At 39.1% G+C, this 20,449-nt stretch overlaps 1 protein-coding gene across 2 annotated transcripts in view; it reads right to left on the bottom strand.

The window, feature by feature from the left end:
- LOC147573573 (uncharacterized) overlaps positions 1 to 19,879 on the bottom strand; it is a 75,373-nt gene extending 55,494 nt beyond the window's left edge. For both annotated transcript variants that reach the window (XM_086690959.1, XM_086690961.1), the window contains exon 1: positions 19,570 to 19,879. The gene's annotated coding sequence lies outside the window, so the exon portion shown is untranslated. The remainder of the gene's footprint in view (positions 1 to 19,569) is intronic.
- Positions 19,880 to 20,449: the final 570 nt, after the last annotated feature.

The following is a 20,449-nucleotide window of genomic DNA, read 5'->3' as shown; positions in this document are numbered from 1 at the left end:
ATATATTAAGGCTATGATACAAGGCCTCATCAGGATACTCCTTATTCCCCTCAGAGTTCCAGACATTACTGACAGTGACTTAGGGCACACATTTCGCCTCTCAAAATATACAGTGCTGGGCTCCTGGGAAAGATATTCAATGGAACTTTCATCTCCCAATAGGTACCAGACAGCTGGTTTAATTAAGAGACATATCTTCTCTTCAAACAATTCCCTTTTAAACACTAATCTGGCAAAAGGGCCCCTTAATGTGCCTCTCTCGCCCCAAACCTTAATCTCAATTTGAGTCCTCCTGGCTGACATTTCTCACAGAAACTTTAAGAAACCCCCTGTCACCATTTCCTATATGTCTTGCCCTCCATGTGTATGAAGATTCAACAAATATGAGGCCTTTTAATAATGTCTCCCTCAGGGTGCCTGGGTGGCTCAGTCAGTTGAGCATCCAACTCGATTTTGGCTCAGGTCATGATTCCAGAGTCATGGGATTGAGCCCCACATTGGGCTCTGCACTGAGCATGGAGCCTGCTTAAGATTCTCTCTTTCTCCCCCTCTGCCCATCTCTCCTGCTTATGTGCTCTCTCCCCAAAATAAAAAAAATAAAATAGGGGCACCTGGGTAACTCAGTCAGTTAAGCATCCAACTTTGGCTCAGGTCATGATCTCACAGTTTGTGGGTTCAAGCACTCCAGACTCCATGCTGGCAGTGTGGAGCCTACTTGGGATTCTCTCTCTCTGCCCCTTCCACAAGCTCATGCTTTCTCTCTCTCTTGATCTCTCTCAAAATATACTTTAAAAAAATAAATAAAATTTAAAAATAAAATAAAATAATAATGTCTCTTATCCTAATGGATTTTTTTTAGTTTATTTATTTATTTAGAGACAGAGAGGGCATGAGTGGGGGAGGGGCAGAGAGAGGGAGAGAGGGAGAGAGAATCCCAGACTCCACACTATCATATCAGCACGAGCCCAATCTCAAGAACCATGAGATCATGACCTGAGCCAAAACCAAGAGTCAGATGCTTAAATGACTGGGCCACCCAGGCGCCCCCTACTGGATTTTCAATTCTGCCGCCACTTCACAAGGGCTAGAGGTCAGATCAAGGTCACACACTTTCCTAACACCAATTAACCATAGATTATTATAAACCAGACACATATCCACCTGGTATGTGATCCATATGAATCTGAACTTTCCCTATCTAAGACACCATCCCAACATTTGGGTTACAGGGGTTGAAAATTAATCTGGGCTCTCCTTCTGATCCCTTTCAGGAAATTAAAATTAGTATTCTAGGGCTATTCCCATAGATAGTGTGGACAACTAAGAAGGGAGATAGAAAACTCCACTTAGTAAGCAAAAATCACATTCAGAGATAATAGTGAATAGCATATCCCATAAAATGAAATCAGAGGACTCCTCTTTGATAATAACACATGCCAGAAGAAAATCAATATCAGGTGACAAAAGCCTGTCAAGCAAAACTGCACATCATTCTGTTGACTATTGGTCTTATTACTATTGGTGTGAGTGTTTTCACTGATTTGCTATCTGAAGGCCCAAACCCTCCAAAGCAAGCCATTTTTCAACCAAATGTGGGAAATGATGAGGCCCACAGGCCATTGAGTATGGCTACAAGCCCTACAGCACAAAGGCCCTATTGGTTTGCCCAACAGCAATCAAATGAGTACTTAAAATAGAGGTCCATAGGTTGAAAGGCCTGCCTACATGCTAGTGGTAGGACTCCAATCTCATCTACAGAGATCTTAATTGGAAATCAATCTAAAACCTTACTGACTGCGCACATGCAAATCAGGTGACATGATCTAAAACCCATTTGAAGCAGAGCCACCCCTCATTGTTTACTTGGCCAAAACCCTGGAAAACCAGGAGCTCTTAGCTACCATCAGTGGGATCTCAATTATGTTAGTCATGTCCCAGCTACTCTGGTCCGCCTATGGCAACATCAAAAATAATAGCAATGTTTTGTTAACTGTGCACCAACAAAACCCCTGAAATAAAAGATATGTATAAATCGAGCTCTAACACTGCCTTCAAATTTTACAAAAGATTCAAAACCAATATATAACCATAGAGCCACAAAAAAACATGACCCACAGAAAACTCAACAGATTGCTGCATGGGAAGGGTTCCCTGGGCCTGCAGTAGAGATGACTTCATCCCAGGCACTGACACCACCTTGCTTTCAACACTCATGGGCTGCCCCTCCTAAGGTGCTGACAAACTGGACATACAACTTTTACTATTTTTCTTCCTTTTATATTTCATATCTTATTACATTTCCTAAAGCTTGCTGTTTGCTTAATTCACAACTTGTTATATTTCTTGTTCTACACTGAATATAAGTCCCCATCCCCATGAACCTGAAACTACCTTAACCCACTATAAATTCATTTGGGATCTCAATGCCTTTTTCATTTCACCAGCTAACACTTCCACATTCCCACAGTTAAAGGGAAATCTTGTAGGGGCGCCTGGGTGGCTCAGTCCGTTAAGCATCTGACTTCAGCTCAGGTCATGATCTCACAGTCCATGAGTTTGAGCCCCCGTGTCAGGCTCTGTGCTGACAGCTCAGAACCTGGAGCCTGCTTTGGATTCTGTGTGTGTGTCTCTCTCTCTGCCCCTCCCCTGCTCATGCTCTGTCTCTCTCTGTCTCAAAAATAAATTAAAAAAAAAAAAAAACATTTAAAGGGAAATCTTATAGAAGTTACTATTATCTATGCCACTTTAAAAATTAATAGAGATTATTGCTCCCCCCAGAAGGTAACTACCTCCTATCAATCAACTCCTCACCCCTATAAAGAGAGGACTTCCCATTGCATGGCACCTTCTTCTACTGCCCCCTCTTCCTCCAGCTTCCCACCATAACCTCCCACCCTGCCTCACCAACCTTGCCCACTATAACTACACAGTCCTTTTGTTTTTAAACGAATACCACTAAGTTTTACATGTCTTACTTATAGTTCATACCCTTCAACCACATAGCTATTGGACTTATCATTTATATTATTGTCATGAAAAATATAACCCATAATTTTTAACATATTTTACAACTCCACCAAGACATTGTTAGAGACCCCAGAAATTTCAGATGTTTCCTTGGGTAATACCATGTGAATGGAAAATTTGGTTACAGGCCAGCCTACAAGAACTTCAATTTCTCCTTATTTTCCTCCTTTTTACTCTCATAATAAAATGCTGTCTTTTTTTATATTAAAGGGTGACATTTGCTCTATTATCTAGACGTTGCATTCACCATTTGGGCCATCCAAATATCTCAAATAGCTGAGCTCAAAACTGATGTCAAGAGATCAAGGAATCAATTGTAATGTTTTACAAGTGATTTCCTGCCCCAGGTTTGAAGTCATGGCTAAAATCTCTTAATTGCCCTTCACAGGCAGTTTGCTAAACCTCACCCTAACTTGCTTCATCAGGCTCTAACATTTATGGGTTATAATCTAATCCAGTAGGCAAAGGCCTCCAGATACCTAACACCCAGGGACGGCCCCTTCTTCCTTGGGCCCATAGAATTATACAAAATACCCAATCTGTAGGAAGCCCACAAAACCTAGCTAATGCCACCCCACTTGCCATACATAAGAGGCCTCCTACTGCTCCAGTTTGCTGTTACCATGTTCCTAGGTTCAATTACCTGTGTGGCAGCCTTCTAGTGTTTAGAGCTACAAATAACAAAGGGCTCTGTCTTTCATCTATTCAAGTGCCTTTATGATGTATCCTATTATCAAAAAAAGCTTGGAATGTTATACAACAGAGACCAACTTCATTCCTTTGCACGTGGATATCCAGCTGTCACAGCACCACTTGATGAAAGGACAATTTTCCTCCATTAAATTATCTTGAAACCCTCCTTGAAAATCATCCACAAATGTGAGTTTATTTCTGGACTCTATTCTATTCTCTTGACCTGTATGTCCAACTATCCTTATGTCAGTCCCAGGTTGTCTTGATTACCGTAGCTCTGAAATAAGCTGTGAAATAAGGAATTATGAGACCTCCAACTTTACACTTTTTTCAAGATTGTTTCAGCTACTTCAATTTTCATATGAAATTCAGAATCATCCTGTCAATTTCTGCAAAGAAGCCAGCTGTGATTCTGATAGAAATTGCAGGGTATTTGTAGATCAGTGTGGGGAGTACTGCCATCTTAACAAATCCATGAACATGGGACATTATTACTTTATTTAGGTCTTAACTTCTTATAAGAATATTTTGTAATTTTCAGTATACAAATCTTGTATTTTTGTTAAATTTACTTCTAAATATATTTTTATGCTATCATAAATGAAATTTTTAATTTCATTTTCAGATTATTAATTGCTACTGAATATAAATTTATTTTTGCATATTTACCTGTATCCTGAAACTTTGCTGACCCCATTTATTAGCTCTAATAGTTTATTTATTTTTTTTTTTTAATTTTTTTTTTTCAACATTTATTTATTTTTGGACAGAGAGAGACAGAGCATGAACGGGGGAGGGGCAGAGAGAGAGGGAGACACAGAATTGGAAACAGGCTCCAGGCTCCGAGCCATCAGCCCAGAGCCTGACGCGGGGCTCGAACTCCCGGACCGCGAGATCGTGACCTGGCTGAAGTCGGACGCTTAACCGACTGCGCCACCCAGGCGCCCCTCTAATAGTTTATTTTTAATACATTCCTTAGGATTTTCTTTTCTTTTTTTAAAGTTTTTTATTTATTAAGTAATCTCTATACCCAATATGGGGCTCAAACTCATGACCCTGAGATCAAGAGTTGCATGCTCTTTCAACTGAGCCAGTCAGGTGCCCCAATTCCTTAGGATTTTCTATAGAGAAGATCATGTGATCTGCAAATAGAGATAGTGTTACTTCTTTTCCAATGTGAGTGACTTTTTATTTCTATTTCTTATCTCAAAAACAATGTTAAATAGAAATGGTGACTGCAGACACCCTCATATTTTTTTCTGATCTTAGTATCCAGTGTTTTAACTATTAAATAAGACAGTAGCTGTGGATTTTTGAGAGATGTTCTGTATCAGGTCAGACTGCCTTCTACCGCTGGTCTGATGAGTATTTTTATCATAAAAGGTTGTTGAATTTTGCCAAATGGTTTTTTTGCATCTATCAACTTTTGCCCTTTATTCTACTATTATGGTATACTATGTATACATATATTTTTTCAAATGTTAAGCCAACCTTACATTCCTGACATAACTCTCACTTAGCCATGGTGTACAATCTCTTATATTTGCTGGATTCAGTTTGCTGGCATTTTTGTGTGTGGATTTTTGCTGTGTAATCTTAAATACTAGTAATTTTCTTTTGTAATGTCTTGTCTAGTTTTGAATTCAGGGTGTTACTGGTCTCAGAAAACTCACTAGAAAGTGCTTTCTTCCTTATTTTCTGGAAAAGATTGTGAACAAGTGATGTTAATTATTTTTTTTCTTAAAAATGTTTAATGTTTATTTATTTTTGAGAGACAGAGAGTGAGCAGGGGAGGGGCAGAGAGAGGGAGATACAGTATCTGAAGCAGGCTCCAGGCTCTGAGCTGTCAGCACAGAGCCAGATGCAGGGCTCAAACTCACAAATGATGAGATCATGACCTGAGCTGAAGTCAGCGCTCAACCGACTGAGCTACCCAGGTGACCTGAATGATGTTAATTCTTTAAATGTTTGATAAAACTCACCATGAAACCATCTAGGCTTCATTTTTCTATGTGCAAAGTTCTTTGATTACTAAATCAGTATCTTTGTATAGGTCTACTTAGATTTTTTTTTTTTCGAGTCACAAGCTTCAGTAATTTGTGCCTAAGTATTTGTCTATTCATCTAAATTATCAAATGTATTAGCATACATATGTTGATAGTTATTTCCTTATAATATTTTTTATTTTGGTTAGATTGGTTTTGAAATCTGCCCTTTCATTCCTGATGTTAGCAATTTGAGTCTTCTCTCTTTGTAAGTTAAGCAAAAGGTTGTCCATCTAGTTGATCTTTTTAAACAACCAAGTTTTGGTCTTGTAGATTTTTCTCTACTGTGTCTCTATCCCCTAGATTATTTATCTTCAATTCCAATCTTCAGTATTTCCTTCCTTCTCCTTGCTTCCGGTTTAATCTGCTCTTCTTTTTCTAGCCTGAGGTAGAAATTTAAATTATTGTTTGAGACTCTCTCTTTTTATAATATGGGAATTTGTAGCTATAAATTTCCCTGTAAACAATGCTTTTAGCTGCATCCCAATTTTGATATGTCATGTTTTCATTTTCATTCAGATCAAAATATTTTCTAATTTCTGTTGTGATTTCTCCATTGATTCATTTGTCATTTATGAGAATGTTGTTTAATGTTAATATATTTGTGAATTTTTCAAATTTTGTTCCATTGTTAATTTCTTTTTTTTTTTTTAATTTTTTTTTTTTTCAACGTTTATTTATTTTTGGGACAGAGAGAGACAGAGCATGAACGGGGGAGGGGCAGAGAGAGAGGGAGACACAGAAACGGAAACAGGCTCCAGGCTCTGAGCCATCAGCCCAGAGCCTGACGCGGGGCTCGAACTCATGGACCGCGAGATCGTGACCTGGCTGAAGTCGGACGCTTAACCGACTGCGCCACCCAGGCGCCCCTGTTAATTTCTAATTTAATTCCACGTGGTCAGAAAACATAATTTTATGACTTCAATTCTTTTAAATCATTTGAGACTTATTTTATGGCTAGCATATGGTCTATCCTGAAGAATGTCTCATGTACATATAACAAAAATGTGTATTCTGTAGTTTTAGGTGAAATGTTCTATAGATGTCTGTTAGCTTTAGACAGTTTAGAATGTTGTTCAAGTTCTCTATATCCTTATTTTTTGCCTAGTCTTCTATCAATTATTGAAAGTAGACTTATGAAGTCCCCAACTATTCTTGCTGTTATCTGTTTTCCATTAAATATGTCCATTTTTGTTTCATGTGTTTTGCAGTTGTTACTAGGTGTTGTATCTTCTTGATATTGAGTCTTTTTATCATGATAATATGCTCCTTTTTATCTAATACCAGCATTTGTGTTAAAGTCTATTTTATCTGATATTAATATAGCCAATCCTACTTGCTTAAGGTTGTAATTTACATTCTTTTCTCTCTCATCCTTTTCAACCTATTTGTGTCTTTGAATCTAAAGCGAATCTCCTGTAGGCAGCATATAGCTGGATCTTATTTCTAATTTTTAAAATGCAGTCCAAAAAATCTGTCTTTTGGCAGATTGGATTGCTTAAGCCTTTCACATTTAATATTAATATTGATATGGATGAACAGCATCTGCCATTTTGTTATTAGTTTTCTTTAGATCTCATGACTATGTTCCTTAGTTTCTCATTTTTTACCCTCTTTTGTCTGAAGTGGATGTATGTTAGTTTATCAGCTTAATTCTTTAAATGACTTAAAGCTATATATTTTAAAGTGCTTTTCTAATGATTGCTCTTAGGCAATCATTACAATATCCATCTTATTAGAAGCGACTTAGATTATTACTAACTTCATTCCAGTTTGGGGGAAAGTCTTTACTTTCAAATTTGAAAGATAGCTTTGCTGAATACAGGATTTTGGTTGTTTTTTGGTTTCCGTTTTCTGCACTTTAAATACATTGTCACACTGCTTTTTAGCTTCTATTATTTCTGATGAGAAGTTGGCTGTTAATCTTATTGTGGTTCCATTGTACATGATGAGTTAATTTTCTCTTATTACTTTCAAGATTATCTATTTTGGGCTGTCAACATTTTGATTATGATGTCTCTGGGTATACATTTCTACATTTATCCTACCTGGTACTCATTTAACTTACTGGATGGCTAGATTAGTGTTTTCATCACATTTGAAAGTTCTTTGACCATTATTTCTTTGAATATTTTTTCATTCAAATGTAAAATCTAGCCTTGATACATTACAATATAGTCTTAGTATCAAGACTGTTTTGGCTTTTGCCTCAATATCATTAGTCATTCACTCAATTCTTGTTTTACTCTTGCTGGTTTTCTGTTCCATGTGTTTTATGAAGTTTTGAATTTCTGATTTAGATGTTGTTTCACATTGTCAAAGCTTATTTAATGAATTAACTCACACCAGAACCCTGTTACACTTTTCCTCTCTTTTCATGTTTAGTTTTGTATACAGTATTAGCTAAAATGGTTTAATTCTCACTTCTGTTTTCTTTTAGTAACTTTGCATATATGTGTATGTCCATATATATATGTGTGTGTATATATACATACACACATACATTTCCTACCATTTTCTGTTAATTTTTTCAAGTATTAGATTTGTGTCAAAGTCTATTTTGTCTGATATTAATATAGCCAACCCAACTTGCTTAAGGTTGTAGTTTTTACATAAACAGGTATCATTAAAGAAGGATGTGAGATTTGGGGTAACTTAATAGAATTCCCAATTCAAGGGCATTTTCTTTTTTTTTTTTTCTTTTTTTCTTTGAGAGAGAGAGAGAGAGAGAGAGAGTGTGTGTGAACACGGGAGAGAGAGAGGGAGAGAGAATCCCAAGCCAGCTCCACGCTCAGTGCAGAGCCTGACATGGGGCTCAATCCCACAACCCTAGGATCATGACCTGAGCTGAAATCAAGAATTGGACGCTCAACCGAGCCACCCAGACGCCCTGAGAGCATTTTCTTCTTTGATACTGTGATCTGCAATGTTCTTAGTAATAACAGCATAAACAGGTATCATTAAAGAAGGATGTGAGATTTGGGGAAACTTAATAGAATTCCCAGTTCAAGGGTATTTAGTTTCTGACACTTGATTCCGTTTTTCCTTTCACTATCATCCTTGAAGGCATGCCTCCCCTCCAGGAGTGGGCATTTCCTACGACTGCCAACTTCCAACTCACCATTTTCAAGAATCTTCCTTTCAGGGCGCCTGAGTGGCTCAGTTGGTTGTGTCCCACTTTGGCTCAGGTCATGATCTCAAGGTTTGTGAGTTTGAGCCCCACACAAGGCTCACTGCTGTCAGCACAGAGCCTGCTTTGTATCCTCTGTCTCCGCCCCCGCCCCTCAAAAATAATTAAAAAAAAAAAAGAATCTTCCTTTCAACCAAAAGGCAATGCTCTGGTCTAACAGGCTGTGAGTCATGTTGTATTTTCCCACTCAAGGTGGACCTCCATCTTCATGGGATTAAGTTATCCATTTTCCAACACTGCCAGCACTGCAATGTTTCCCTCACTTTTCTCTCCCTAACTCTTCAGTCTAGGATGGACATCAGAATTGGATCTGCCTGTTTGAGGAATGTATTTCTCCACTTACATAGAAACTGAAGTTTATAGTAACCTCTAGCTCTGAATAAGGCTGTAGGCACAGACTGTTACATGCAGTTTTAATTGTTTTCCTTGTTGATTCATACTGCTTTTAAAGGGTATGTGGGAAGATACAAATTTAGGTATCCTATGGGAATCTTCAGAAGCTCTCCTAATTTCTTTCAATTCTTTCAAAATTATAGAGAGAAAATCCAGTGAAAATTGTGAGATCTAAAAAACTGACCCAAATATTTGGAAATTTCATATTTGATAAAGGTGGAATCTTTAATCAGTGAGAAATATATGGACCTTTAAAAAGGTGATGAAGGGGATGCCTGGATGGCTCAGTCAGTTAAGTGTCCAACTCTTGATTTTGGCTTAGGTCATGATCTCACAGTCATGAAATCAAGCCCTGTGTTGGACTCCACACTGGGTATGCAGCCTGCTTAAGATTCTCTCTCCCTCTCCTTCTGCCCCTCCCTTGCCTGCACACAGGCTCTCTCTCAAAAAGAAATAAATAAAAAAATAAAAATAAAATAAAAAGGTGATGAAGTAAAATGAAAAATGAAAAAATTGGACTACTCCTCAGAATATATCAGATTAAGTTCCAGATGGAGGCCCTTGTGAAATGTAAAAATTTAAATCACGTAAGAGGAAACAATGCCTGAATTTTTCTAAAATTCAGGAGTTAGAGAAACTTATCTAGCCATGAGCCAAATCTATAGATATTAAAGGAAAGATGGATATTTAACCACAAAAAAAATTGATTTTAATTGGGAAAACACCGTTAGTAAAAGAAAAGATAAGTGACAACCTAGGAAAAGACATTTGGAACTTATATTACAGAGAAAGGGCTAACATAAATAAGATATAAGATGGCTTTAAAAGCAGAAAGAGAATAACACTCCTATAGAAAAATGGACAACAGAAATGACAGTTCAAAGAAAAACAAATGCAAATACACTAAAGTATATAAAGAGATGCTCAACTTTGCTCATTATAACAAAAATGTTAATTAAAATTACAATGAGACCAATATCAGTGGAAAATACCCAAAAGTTTGCCAGTATATTCTTCTGGAAGATCCCTGAGAAAACCAGTAGTAAAATGTTGATTGAGTAAATGTACAGTTTCAAAGGAAGGAATTTAGCAATAACTAGGAAATTATAGAAGCATTTTACCAGTAACCCCACTCCTAGTAATTCCTTTCAAAGATAAGCTAGCAACATTTCAAAAAGATAAATGCTGTTGAACTTGGTTTTTTATTTATATATCTTGTTGATTTTTCATTTCTTAATAATTTTTAGAATACTTCCACATTTTTTTGTATCCCTATAGACAATCATTATCTGCTAATCAATTTTTGGTTGCTTTTCAACGGTTACACTTTTTACTTTTCCCCCCAGGCTTGGTGAAGTGCCTACAATCTAAAGTAAATGTTGAATAGAAGTAGGTACATTACTCATTTTTCCTGATTTTTATTTATGGTTATACATTTTAAAACAATTCTGTTGAGATTTAATCCACACACCATACAATTCACATTATTAAGTGTACGAATCAATGGTTTTTAGTGTATTCACAGAATCCATTACCATAATCAATTTTAGAATACTTTCCTTATCCCTGCAATTGTTAGTCATCACTCCTCCAGACTATTTTCCAAAGCAGCTGCACCATTTTATATTCTCTTTATATTTAAATGTTATATTCTCACCAGTTGTATATGAGGGTTCTAATTTCTTCACATCCTTCTTAACACTTGTTATTATCTGTCTTTTCTATTTGAGCCATTCTAGTCAGTGTGAGTGATATTGCATTGTGGTTTTGATTTGTATTTTCCTGATGGCTAATGATGTTGAGGATCTTGTCACACACTTAATAGTAATTTGTTTATCTTCGAAGAAATGGCTACCCAGATACTTTGGCGATTTTTAATTGGGTTGTTTAACTTTTTATTCTTAGAATGTAATATATCTATCTGCTGGACATAAGTCCCTCATCAGAAAAATGATTTGTAAGACTTTGGCCCATATTGTGTGTGGGCTGTCTTTGACTTTCTTGATGATGTTCTTTGAAGCACAAAAGTTTTTAATTTTGATGAAGTCCCTTTATCTACTTTTTGTTTTGTTGCTTTTGGTATAGATAAATACAAATACCTATAATACATATACACTCATGTGCTTCCTTATAGTATATTTTAAAAGATGGAATAAACTGCAACACAGAAGAAAGTGACTACTTATAGGTAGAAAGTTCAACAATGGAGGAAGAGATCAAATTAAACCTTCTTTTGCATATTTGACTTTGGGACCAAGTACTTTATATAATTATAGGACAAAATTAAAATTTTAAATTTTTAAAAATTAAATTAAATTTTAAAAGACAAAATTAAATTTTAAAAGAGCAATCTCTAAAAATTAAAAAGTGAAACAAACAAATGTGATTCCAATTTGTGGCATAGCCTCTCAAGAGGCACTGTTCCAAATGACTCTAGAACACAGTAATTTGATTCCATATTCCTACTAGAATATACCCTAAAAAAACAAAAAGATTAAAATAAACAAAAAAACACCAAATAGAAAATTGGTTTCAGTAATCAAATCACTATTATTATTGAGTGCTCTTTATAAAGTGGGGAATAAATTTTTTTTTTCAACGTTTATTTATTTTTGGGACAGAGAGAGACAGAGCATGAACGGGGGAGGGGCAGAGAGAGAGGGAGACACAGAATCGGAAACAGGCTCCAGGCTCTGAGCCATCAGCCCAGAGCCTGACGCGGGGCTCGAACTCACGGACCGCGAGATCGTGACCTGGCTGAAGTCGGACGCCCAACCGACTGCGCCACCCAGGCGCCCCTAAAGTGGGGAATAAAGAATCAGAATATTTTTTCCACACTTTATAAAGCAAGGAATAAAGAATTGTCCTTTTTCTGTTTCATGATCCCATCCAAGATACCACATTACATTAACTCATATCTCTAGGCTCCTTGGGATTGTGACAGTTTATTTTTTAATCTTTTCTCTTTTTTTAGTGTTTATTTATTTTTGAGAGAGAATGAGCCCACAAGCAAGGGGGGCGGGGTGGCGGGAGGGGGGTGGGGGAAGACAAAGAATCCCAAGCAGGCTCCATGCTCAGCGGGAGCTGGATGTGGAGCTCCATCTCACAGTGGTGTGATCATGACCTAAGCCGAAATCGACAGTCAGACACTCAAATGACTGAGTGGATGTCACTGAGCCACCCAGGCGCCCCTATTTTTTAATCTTTTAAAAGATACGTATATATTAGCTTTGTAAAGCCATAGAAACAATGATCAACCCAGTAGCAATGAATATCCTAGCACCTAGAATATCGTCTTAAAATACCATTTCCCATTAATATGAAGGAGGCCTGAGTTAGGAAACGTACAAGAGCCTAGAAGAGGGTAATAATGGCGTGTTGGCCAAATCAGCCCACTGCTTGATTTCTGGTTTTGTTTGCAATTTATTTCAATTAAATATAACTCAATACAACTCAATCACTTTGGATCCCTGCCATAAGACAAGTCCTATTTGGGGCATTATTCAGCCAGTAACCTCACAAAGGGTAGAAATGCATAAGAATAAAATAACACATATTAATATGAGTCTTCTACTTTTCCTTTTCTCTCAAATTTAACTCCAATAAATTCCATGTATCCATTTTTTCCCCCTAAACACACTATCAAGTTTATAAGAGGCCTTTTCATAAAAGGTGAGGTTCTGATTTGAAACATTACCAGAAATCTGGCAATTGCTTCTTAGAAACAGAGTAATAGCATTTCTCTTTCATGGGTGTTACAGGGAATTTGATTTCCATTAAGTGTGTGTTCAGAAGGTGTGTATGTGGGAGGTGTTTGCTTAAAAACTGCAGCTGGTACCTATTCTTTGTAACAATGAAATCATCTCTATCAGCATTCACTAAACTAGATACAAAATTTCACCTTTTAAATTCTTTTTTTTTTAATTTTTTTAAGTTTGTTTATTTTGAGAGAGAAAGAGAGAAAGCATCAGCAGGGGAGGGGCAGAGGGAGAGGGAAAGAATCCCAAGCAGGCTCTGCACTGACAGTGTACTTACAATACAGAGCCTGATGCAGGGCTTGAACTCATGAACCATGAGATCATGACCTGAGCTGAAATCAAGAGTCAGCCAGTTGGGGCGCCTGGGTGGCTCAATCGGCTAAGCATCCGACTCTCAGTTTCTGCTCAGGTCATGATCTCGCAGTTTCATGAGTGTGAGCCCTACATTTGGGCTGTGCGCTGATGGCGCGGAGCCTGCTTGGGATTCTCTCTCTCCCTCCCTCCACCCCCCTCTCTGCCCCTCCCCTACTCATGCTGTCTCTGTCTCTCTCAAAATAAATAAACTTAAAAAAAAAAAAAAAAAGACACGTAACTGAGTGAGTCACCTGGGTGCCCCTCACCTTTTAAATTCTGCTCCTATTTGATATACCCATTGTCTGTTTTTGGAAATAAAGTTTCATTGGAACTCAGCCACATCCATTTGTTTATGTATTATATATGGCTGCTTTCACTCTACAACAAAGTTGAGTGGTTGCAACTGAGAAAGTATGACCCATAAACCTAAGAAACTAACTATATGGTCCTTAGCAGAAAGTTTGTCAACTCCTGACAGAGAAGATCTACCAAAAAGCAAGAAAGCTATCAAACGCTACTAAGATCAAGTCAAAAAGACCCATGAGCCAACCTGAATAGGCTCCAAATGGTCAAATATGACACAATACGAATTTAAGTATACATAAATAAAACTACAATAGATTGAAACATTTAAGTGTATCAAAATCCATACCTTTATAATAATGGTAAAAAAGAAAATCAGTGGTCCCCAGAAGAGAATGCTAGCAAAACATCATTTCATTATCGTTCATTATTTCCTCATTTTGAAAACTGGTAAGTTATGAGAAAAAAAAATCTGTCCTGCCTCCCTTGAGCAATCTGTACCTCAAGATAACCAAGAAGTTGATATGGAAAATTTTCACTTTCTATAATTATTCCAGTTAAAGAAAGAAGATACAATTAATGAATTAGACTATAACTATTTAGCAATCTCTAACGAAATAATAATAGAAAATATCACAAAAAAAGGCAGATATTATGTGCCTCTTCGTGGAAATATACATTAGCATCAGTGAAATCATTTTGCCAAAGAGGTGGGGAAGACGGTGGAAGGAAGCCTCTAGATACAACTTCTTGATCGAGCCTCTAGATACAACTTCTAAGAAATACATAAAAACACATTAATGATGACAAATTGTGGGAAATTTTACTGGACAATCACCCAGTTTCTTCAAAAAATTCATTGCAAGGAAAGAGACAAAGAAAGAATGAGAAACTAAAGATTTTAAAAAAGACTTTATTAAAAGACTTATGAATCATCACAACGCATGGATCCTATTTGGGCCCAGATTCAAAGAAATCTTAAAAACAAAGTTATCTGCCCTGTGGGGAAATCTAAACTCTAACTGGATATCTGATATTAAGGAAATATTATTATTTTTTCAGTGAGGATAATGGTATTTGATTATATTTTTAAAAGGCTATCATTTATGGGGCACCTGGATGGCTCAATCAGTTAAGCATCTGACTTTGGCTCAGGTCATGATCTCATGGTTCATGGGTTTGAACCCCACATCAAACTCTGTGCTGACAGTTCAGAGCATGGAGTCTGCTTCTGATTCTGTGTCTCCCTCTCTCTCTGCCCTCTACCACTCACGCTCTGTCTCTCTCAAAAATAAATAAACATTAAAACAATTTTCTTAATAAATAAAAGACTATCATTTATACACACATTTATGAATAGAATGATACTTCTGGTATGTACTTCAAAGTACTTCAAAATAATCCTAGGTGGGTAGATTAAAGACAATTGGTCATGAGTCAATCACTACTGAAGCCTAGCAAAGTGGTACATAGAGGTTCATTGCTATTTTTTTTTAACGTTTATTTTTGAGACAGAGAGAGACAGAGCATGAACAAGGGAGGGGCAGAGAGAGAGGGAGACACAGAATCTGAAGCAGGCTCTAGGCTCCGAGCCATCAGCCCAGAGCGCGACGCGGGGCTCAAACTCACGGACCACGAGATCGTGACCTGAGTTGAAGTCGTACGCTTAACCGACTGAGCCACCCAGGTGCCCCGGTTCATTGCTATTTAATCTATTTTTGTACATGTTTGAATTTTTCACAATGAAAAGTTAAAGAAAATGCTGGTCAGGACTTAGCAAATTGATTTTACCACACACAAAAATCAGGTTAACAACCCCATAGTTTGAAAAACCCTACAATAGCATATTAATAATTTCCTTAAACTTTCCAACAACCAGCAAAATACCTTGACTGAAACACAAAATCAGAAAATACTGGTTAGAAAAGTGACAATATAGCCTTTATGAGGGAAAAGATAGCAAAAACTATTAAAATTTAAAGTCCACATAAAAATTATCCAAGAAATTAGCATTCATTCTACCAATAAACTCATTGATAAGCTAAATGTTATATATTCAAGGAAAGTTATCCCACCATTGTTTATAACAGTGAAAGACTGATAGCCATCTGAAAGTACAGAGAATTCCTTTGGCAGTCAGTACTCAAGAAACTAGTCACACTGGCTGCCTCTGAAATAGGAAAAGTATGAGACTAGAGGCAAGGCTGGAAGGAAGAATTCACTGTATACTCTTCTGAACCTTTTAAATACTTAAACAATAAAAAATAAAATTGAGGGGCACCTGGCTGGGTCAGTGGTGGAGCACACGATTCTTAATTTCAGGGTCGTGAGTTCAGGCACTACACTTGGCGTGGAGCTTACTTTAAAAACACACATACATAAAAAAAAACAAGAGGGGCGCCTGGGTGGCGCAGTCGGTTAAGCGTCCGACTTCAGCCAGGTCACGATCTCGCGGTCCGTGAGTTCGAGTCCCGCGTCAGGCTCTGGGCTGATGGCTCAGAGCCTGGAGCCTGTTTCCGATTCTGTGTCTCCCTCTCTCTCTGCCCCTCCCCCGTTCATGCTCTGTCTCTCTCTGTCCCAAAAATAAATAAACGTTGAAAAAAATAAATAAATAAATAAAATTAAAAAAATAAAAAAAAAAAACAAGAAAATTGAAAACTAAATACTCAAAATCAAGGCTTTTGAATTTTACTCAGAGATGTGTTCTAGTCCTTAAAAAATCTTGAAAAAGACTAAGTATAAAAATGGAATTGAAATATTTATCAGGTGAATAAATGTACCTTAGGTCAAAAGGAGCAAAATGGAGTGGAATAACTTCTTTGGGTCCATTCCTTCTGGCCCCATTATTCTATGGAATAGCCAGGCCTAAAGACCAGAACACTAAAAGGATCCCTTTTATGGAGTTTCAAAAGAAAAAAAGCAAAAATTCCCACACCATGAAAAAACAGAAAACACTTCAGAGACGAAAGAATGATTTACCTTGGATAAAACTCTCAGTTGTCCAATAGTGGCTCTTCCTTTAGTCTCTGGTGACCCGTGTAAGTTAACTTACAAAGTTAAGACAAAGCCATTAATTGGTAAGGAATAAAGAATTTTGAGACACCAAGTCTTTCTTTCTTTCTTCGTTTTCCAATTTTTATTTAATTTCTAGTTAGTTAACAGTGCAATACTGGTTTCAGGAGTAGAATTCAGTGATTTATCACTTGCATATAACACCCAGTGCTCATCATAATAAGAGCCCTCCTAAATACCCATCACCCATCTAGCCCTTCCCCCCACCTCCCCCCACTTCCCTCCATCAATCCTCAGTTTGTTCTCTTTTTTTTTTTTTTAATTTTTTTTTCAACGTTTATTTATTTTTGGGACAGAGAGAGACAGAGCATGAACGGGGGAGGGGCAGAGAGAGAGGGAGACACAGAATCAGAAACAGGCTCCAGGCTCTGAGCCATCAGCCCAGAGCCTGACACGGGGCTCGAACCCACGGACCGCGAGATCGTGACCTGGCTGAAGTCGGACGCTTAACCGACTGCGCCACCCAGGCGCCCCTGTTCTCTATCTTTAAGAGTCTCTTATGGTTGGGGCGCTTGGGTGGCTCAGTCAGTTGAGCGGCCAGCTTTGGCTTAGGTCATGGTCTCACATCTCCTGGGTTCGGGTCCCATGTGTTCGGGTCCCATGTCAGGCTCTGTGTTGACAGCTCGGAGCCTGGAGCCTGCTTCGAATTCTGTGTCTCCCTCTCTCTGTCCCTCCCCCACTCACACTGTGTCTCTCCCTCTCTGTGTCTCCTCAAAATAATTAACATCAAAAAAAAATTTGTTTAAGTATCTTATGGTTTGTTTCCCTCTCTCTCTCCCCCCTCCCATATGTTCATCTGTTTTGTTCCTTAAATTCCACATATGAGTAAAATCATATGTTATTTGTCTTTCTCTGACTGACTTATTTTGCTTAGCATGATACATTCTAGCTCCATCCACGTCGTTGCAAATGGCAAGAGTTCATTCTTTTTTATGGCTGAGTAATATTCCCTTATATATATACCACATCTTCTTTATCCATTCATCTGTTGGTGGACATTTGAGGACACCAAGCCTTTCTTTGAGCCCAGACTGACTTGTTAGAAACAAGCAACTACTTCCACCCCCTCCACTTACTCAGAAGTAAACATTCAAAGGAAGGTTAGAAAGAGACTGAGAACCAGAGAGTCAGAGAGTACCACAGAGTGGAGGTCGAGAATTCCCACAGGTCTCCCCAGGTGATTTCCTGAGGGAAGTGATTGGAATCTTACAACCCTGGCTTTTTTCTCAGCCTTCCCCCCGCCCCAACCTGGGGCTATTTCTGGTTCTTAAAGTCTCAATCTGAGATCAGGTTTGTGACTTAAAAGATAAATTTATCTGGAATCTTTAATCTGGGACTCATCTTTCTAAGTTCCCAAATCAGGCAAGGACATTTCCAGGGAACTTGGGCCCCCATGGCTACAAGGAGAGGGAGCAGCTGTTAATGGCTGACTCTAGCTGGTTTTAAGAGTTAACTTCCTTCAAGTTAACACACTCCTTGCTTGCTGACTCAAGGCCCCCGATCTGTGACAGAACTAATTTGCTTCCTTTGAGATATTCAGACCACTGACCTTCAGGAATAAAGGACCAGAATGTTCCCAGGCCACAGAGGCAAGTCTGTTTGAAGCTCTCTTAGCTTTCTGATTAGCCCAGCAATCTTTTAGCAAAATGTTTTTCTCGTTTAAGGTCACACAAATGACTTTACTGACCTCCCTCTGTGCATCTGCAGACCTTGCCCTCCTTTTCAGAAAGAACAGAGTACTCTTGCACAACCCCCAGGTACCAAGGAACAAGACTTTCTTGCACAACCCGCCCAAACTCAGTACCAAAGAACCAGAACTTCTTGCACAACCTCCAAGCACTGAGATAACTCTATAGCTGGCATCAACAAGTCTACACATAATCCAGAAATGTCACAGACCACTGCACTCCCTTAACTGATTAAACCCCTTTAAAATTCTCTGGGCCGGGGGGGCCTGGGTGGCTCAGTTGGTTAAGTGTCCGACTTCAGCTCAGGTCATGATCTCGCAGTTTGTGGGTTCGAGCCCCCTGTGGGATTCTGTGCGGACAGCTCAGAGCCTGGAGCCTGCTTCGGATTCTGTGTCTCCCCCTCTCTCTGCCCCTCTCCCATTCACACTCTCTCTCGCAAAAATAAACATTAAATTTTTAAAAAAAAATCTCTGGGCCAAAGATAAACAAGAAAACAAAAACAAAAAGACAAAAAACTAAATAAAAATGTCCGGGCCAGGGAAAAACCAGAGAGCTGGCCTTTGGACAAGAGTTGGCCTACCCAGCTAGCTGACCCGCCTCCGGAATAAAGCTCATATTCCTTTTCAATCAAAACTCATCTCTTGTATTGGCCTTTCCAGCTGGTAGCCCAGCTTGGATTTCCGCAATGCAGCAAGCCACAGAGACCCCACAACCACAAGCTTCCAGAAACTGTCAAACCTCCAAATAGCCTCAGTGTGAGCATATCTCTATCAATGCCTGCCCGCAATCGGCTCCCGGCTAGGCACAGCTGAGAGGGAATAGACACATAAAAAAGCAACGACATAATTAAAGGAGGAGTCAATCTCACAGCTTCGCACAAGTACGCTCACAGCTGGAGACACAATCAACACTCCTTCAAGTGGTCACACATAACCATGCAGTCTCACAGGCACATTACGTCACACATTCACACACATACGCTGACGTGTTAAGGCCTAGGGCTCCACACACGCCGGTCTCCGACGCCGGGCTCTGACACGCCTCACCTTCAGCTTCCCCAGCGTCAGGCTCACGTCCCCCAGTCCCGGAAGAAACCAATGGCCTCGGTCGCCGCGCTGTTCCACTGGCTCCAGCACTACGGAGCTGACCACCTTAGAAGGAAGTGACGTTACACCCGGAGGCCTCTGGAAAGTGTAGTCCAGAACACGACAGACCCCAAAGAGCGGACAACCCGAGTAATCCTCCCCGGGCTCCTAACGACAACCTGCTGCTCCTCCGCTCACTACCGACGAACCACGCAACCTGACAGTCCCAGTTTCCCACCGGGGTCACTCGCAATCGCAATCCCGGTTGCTTCCGGCTAAACGCCGGAAGTTTATTTCCGCCCCGAGGACTTCTGGGACTTGTAGTGTGGCCTAAAATCCCCACCCCACCCCCCACCCCCCCACCTCCCCACCCCCCCCGGAGAGCTGATCTGGACAGTCTTGAACCCTCAGCCGCAGCTTGAGCCTTGCTGCGGGAGGTGACCCCGCAGAGTTTGGAAGACCCGCGGTTGGAGGACACGATAGAGCGGAGTCTGTAGAAGCTAAACATGAGGAATACTTGGGCCCTAATGGCAGTCAGGCTTGTGGGGAAGGAGAGGAAGAGTGATGCTTTAGTGCTGGTGTGAGTGCGTTGGCTTCAGTTTATGACCTCGGGTGTGATTATGCTGCTGTGCCCGAGACTGTATTTTACGGTTAAAAAAAAAAATGTTGAATGTTTAAAGTACAGTTTTTGAATGTAGCATAAAAAACTGCCCAAATCAGCTGGGTAAATTTTCAGAGATTTCTCAGACCGTATAACTAGCACCCCAGAAGTCCCCTACCTGCCTCCTGTAAAGTCTCCATCATCTAACTTACAATGTAGATTAGTTGTGCCTGATTTTGA

This window comes from Puma concolor, chromosome E2 (genome assembly GCF_028749965.1).
Source record: "Puma concolor isolate L17-30 chromosome E2, mPumCon1.1.hap2, whole genome shotgun sequence".
Classification (NCBI taxonomy): Eukaryota; Metazoa; Chordata; class Mammalia; order Carnivora; family Felidae; genus Puma; species Puma concolor.
This window is presented reverse-complemented; position numbering and strand designations above follow the sequence as displayed.